This window comes from Ostrinia nubilalis, unplaced genomic scaffold (genome assembly GCF_963855985.1).
Source record: "Ostrinia nubilalis unplaced genomic scaffold, ilOstNubi1.1 SCAFFOLD_41, whole genome shotgun sequence".
NCBI classification, from domain to species: domain Eukaryota; kingdom Metazoa; phylum Arthropoda; class Insecta; order Lepidoptera; family Crambidae; genus Ostrinia; species Ostrinia nubilalis.
Window position 1 is genome coordinate 102501 of NW_026973583.1, and position 5322 is coordinate 107822.

General features: G+C 37.8%; 1 non-coding gene across 1 annotated transcript; it reads left to right on the forward strand.

The window, feature by feature from the left end:
• The first annotated feature begins 3427 nt into the window (after positions 1-3427).
• On the forward strand, positions 3428-5322 carry LOC135087565 (small subunit ribosomal RNA). The gene has a single exon (XR_010260875.1). It is a non-coding gene; the product is annotated as a small subunit ribosomal RNA (ribosomal RNA).

Genomic DNA, 5322 nt, shown 5'->3' on the forward strand with positions numbered 1-5322 from the left:
TCATGAGGTAATTATTCATAATAACCGGCGATTATTCATAATTTTCACATTTATCACATTTACCGTAACATATAAATTATTACTAATTTTTATAAAATTTCGTTGTGTAGAAAATAAATATAATATTTTTCGTACTCGAGCGACACCTATCGAACCGCTGGCGTGTGTGAAGAAATTACGTGGGTGCCTGCCACTAGCGAGAGGTGCGCAATTGTTTCAATAGATGGCGCTTTAGCAGTATTTCTTGGGTAGTGATGTAGCATAACATTCTGTAGATTCGAGTATCGATATTATTTTATTTGTAGTATTATGAATAATATCAAAAAATAATAATAATAATATTATTATTATCATCAAATTAATAAATATTTTTAAAATGTAAAAAATGTCGATGTCTATAATCAGTTGATAAATTAACGATAAAATTAAATAATGCTACTGTATGTAAATAAGCAATATATTATACTGTTGTTGGTATTTATTTTCACAAAATACGTATACTTGCATAATAATGAATGATTCTGTGTGTTGTGTTATTATTAAATTTATACATAATTTAACTCTTTATTCACTATCGACTGTTACACGTCACTACCCGAGAAATGTTGCTAAAGCGCCATCTATTGGGATAATAGCGCACCTCGCGCTAATGGCACCCACGTAAGCGGACAGTGAAGTTCGGTCGGTTCCCGACAGGTGTCGCCCGGGCGCGGAAATATTAAGTCCTTGTCTCAATCTACACACAAAATTGAATTTAAATCATACCTAATAGTAATAATAATATAATTTACTGTGCAATAATTTGGGTACTTACATAACACACTTTTCAGTAATCATTGCAATAATAAAATTATATTATCACCACTACAGTCTTGATTTTTAATTCGACGAAATTTGACAGCTGTAATTTTTTGACAATTCAGATGTATTAAACCTCTTTTTGCTTTGAATTGTTGGAATAAAGGTAATAAAAATATGAAACTGAATTACATCAAGTACAACTAACAAGTATGATTGTTATTGTTTTTTTTGTGAATTCAATGTACACTAATTATTATGTACATTTTAGAGATTGAATAGGAAAAAAAAAACGCGTTTTTAACACAGTAAAACAACATAATAATAATTATTATGTTTAAAAATAATGTTAATATCATAAACGAAAATATATATTGATGATCATCAATTATCATTGTCGTCATCATAATCAACTTGGATTATAAAATTGGCATCTTGTTAAATTAGCTATTTTATGAAACGAAGATTTTACTAACAAAGATTTACATAAAAAAAGGTTTGTAACCTATGGATATTGGCCAGCGAGTCCAGTAATAGAAAAATTATGTCCTTAATTTTATTGTAACTTCAAAAATATGACAATAAAAACTCAAATAAGCATTTTAAAAGGATCAGTACATTTTTAAATTGAAACCTTAAATTCTTTGAAGGTTTATTTTTTAATTTGTGGAAATGCTCTCCATTTTTTATTAGTGGAAATGTTTTAATGTTGGCAACACTTCTAAAATGTCAAAATTCCGTGTAATTAAAAATCTAATCAGACTTCAGGTACCGATAGTGTTGTACATTTTGTCTATTCTAGACAAATGTCTTAAAAACTTGGTGCAAAACGACGTTATTAATTAGAATTTTAGGTCGTCCAAAGTTTTAAGTAATTTCAGGGATTACAAATTAGTTTGATTTATATTAATATAAAATTGCATAATTACATATTTAACACACTCAAACATTTTAAGTGCAAAATTTAATTATGTACTTAACTTTTTAAAAGGCCTAATTTTATACACCTACTATGGTATATGTTTATTAGTTAAAGTTTTGAATAGTTTTGAATATTTATCATATACATACCACAGTCAACTCAATTAGTTTTTTTGTTTGTTTTTCCAACAAATCACGAAATAGGAAAAAATGTATCAAATACAACTAAAAATCTTAATTTCTTTATTAAAAATGTCGTGATTTCGAATTGTAATAATAATGATTTCGAATTAACAAAAATCATTTAATATTTTTTTGTTATTAATACGAAAGTTTTTTTTTTTTTTAATTAATTATTTTATTGTATTTATGTGTTATAAATATTTGTAATTTTCCTATTTCGTGATTTATGGGGTGTCGCTTTTAACACTTTAATCGCAATCAATTATTTTTTTTCTGTATCATCTTTTTAATTAAAAAAAAAAAAGGATTATCTAATCTAACCTAACCTAACCTAACCTAACCTAATCTAACCTAACTTTTTAAAGTTTAATATATTTTTTTAAATTATTAATTATCTGGTTATACATATAGGGGGTGTGTCACTTTGAATTTTTTTTTTTTTTTTTTTTTTTTTTTTTTTTTTTTTTTTTTTTTTTACACTTAGCGTTTAAAGCTGCGCGTGCGCAGCAGCGTACGAGCATAGCGTTAAAAATGTTTCTTTTCCATTCGCGGCTTCCACTCGAGAACCGAGAGAGTGTACAGACAAACGCAACGTCGGCGGCGACCGGCCGAGCGAGATCAGTAACACAGCGACCGCCGTGCGCAGAGCGCGCGCGCACGCTCAAATGTATTATAAACATGATGCGCGCGCGCACACTCTGCGTACGACGGATCGGTGCGTTTATAAGTTGTGTTTTAAAGCAAAGTGGTGAAAGAGTTGATGAAACTTTAACTTTTTCACTCTGTATGTACACTCTGTTGGCGTCTGAGGTTTCGGATGTTCAATGAGATTGACGGGACTTAGTTAGTGTGGCTCATTGGACGCTTGTTAAACTTTGTAGATCTACGGATGGGTTGTATGATCGAATTCGTAATAAAGATCTGTCTCACTCGGGCAATGTGTCCGCGCTATGTGCAGTCATCTGTGCTTGCATACGCGCTTCGACTGGCCACTTTTTAATACGCTTCGTTGTAACGCTTCCCGCCACATTAACCTTACATAAGGGCGATGATGGCTTTTTAGCGTTTACATCAGCGTATCGAATATGTGTATATTTTTATGTATTCTATAGCACACACTCACAACACGCAAACATTTCAACTATGTATGTCTCTGTAGTGATGGTGTCGACAAATCGTGAGAGGTAGGGTGGTTTTTCCAACACCGGGCTGACATATCGTTCATGATACGAAATTTGTTAGATTTTATTATTATAAAATGTGATGAATGAATGTTATGTCTATGCGAACGTTCAGTGTGGGCGCCTCTGTGAGCGCTATGTGGGTGTGTTTTTTAGCATTCTATATTAATTTATAGAGTGTTGCAAAGACTCGCCTCACGACACACGTTGTAACTGCGAACAGTGTACACAGTAGTCAAGCCCAGTTCGGTCGGTCAAACGTCGAATTGGGCTATAGACACCAAACACACTCTTCGTTAATATTCTTTAACGAGAGAGCTATCATATGTATAATATGTGTAAGCTCCCTGGTTGATCCTGCCAGTAGTTATATGCTTGTCTCAAAGATTAAGCCATGCATGTCTCAGTGCAAGCCGTATTAGGGCGATACCGCGAATGGCTCAATATATCAGTTTTGGTTCCTTAGATCTTACTCAGTTACTTGGATAACTGTGGTAATTCTAGAGCTAATACATGCAATCAGAACTCTGACCAGTGATGGGACGAGTGCTTTTATTAGATCAAAACCAATCGACGGAGGGCCTCGCGTTCGAAGTCGTTAATTTTGATGAATCTGGATAACTTTTGCCGATCGCACGGTCCAGCACCGGCGACGCATCTTTCAAATGTCTGCCTTATCAACTTTCGATGGTAGTTTCTGCGACTACCATGGTTGTCACGGGTAACGGGGAATCAGGGTTCGATTCCGGAGAGGGAGCCTGAGAAACGGCTACCACATCCAAGGAAGGCAGCAGGCGCGCAAATTACCCACTCCCGGCACGGGGAGGTAGTGACGAAAAATAACGATACGGGACTCTTACGAGGCCTCGTAATCGGAATGAGTACACTTTAAATATTTTAACGAGGAACAATTGGAGGGCAAGTCTGGTGCCAGCAGCCGCGGTAATTCCAGCTCCAATAGCGTATACTAAAATTGTTGCGGTTAAAAAGCTCGTAGTTGCATTTGTGCGCCGCGCTGTCGGTGCACCGCATCCGCGGTGATACTGACACGTTTGCGGAGCATATCGTCGGTGAGCCGACGGTCAAACGTCGGTTCAATATCAAAATCCTATCGCGGTGCTCTTCAGTGAGTGTCGAGATGGGCCGACAATTTTACTTTGAACAAATTAGAGTGCTCAAAGCGGGCTCAAAATGCTGCTTGAATATTTCGTGCATGGAATAATAGAATATGATCTCGGTTCTATTTTGTTGGTTTTCAGAACTCCGAGGTAATGATTAATAGGGATAACTGGGGGCATTCGTATTGCGACGTTAGAGGTGAAATTCTTGGATCGTCGCAAGACGAACATCAGCGAAAGCATTTGCCAAAGGTGTTTTCATCAATCAAGAACGAAAGTTAGAGGTTCGAAGGCGATTAGATACCGCCCTAGTTCTAACCGTAAATATGTCATCTAGCGATCCGCCGACGTTACTACAATGGCTCGGCGGGCAGCTTTCGGGAAACCAAAGATTTTGGACTCCGGGGGGAGTATGGTTGCAAAGCTGAAACTTAAAGGAATTGACGGAAGGGCACCACCAGGAGTGGAGCCTGCGGCTTAATTTGACTCAACACGGGAAATCTCACCAGGCCCGGACACCGGAAGGATTGACAGATTAACAGCTCTTTCTTGATTCGGTGGGTGGTGGTGCATGGCCGTTCTTAGTTGGTGGAGCGATTTGTCTGGTTAATTCCGGTAACGAACGAGACTCTAGCCTGCTAAATAGGCGTCGTCATTTAGGTGTGCGTGGCTCACGTCACGCAACTCACTGGCGACGTATTAAAATTCTTCTTAGAGGGACCGGCGGCTTCGAGCCGCACGAGATTGAGCAATAACAGGTCTGTGATGCCCTTAGATGTCCTGGGCCGCACGCGCGCTACACTGAAGGAATCAGCATGTTCTCCCAGGCCTAGAGGCCCGGGCAACCCGTTGAAACTCCTTCGTGCTGGGGATTGGGGTTTGCAATTATCCCCCATAAACGAGGAATTCCTAGTAAGCGCGAGTCATAAGCTCGCGTTGATTACGTCCCTGCCCTTTGTACACACCGCCCGTCGCTACTACCGATTGAATGATTTAGTGAGGTCTTCGGACCGACACGCGGTGGCTTCACGGCCGTCGGCGTTGCTGGGAAGTTGACCAAACTTGATCATTTAGAGGAAGTAAAAGTCGTAACAAGGTTTCCGTAGGGGAACCTGCGGAAG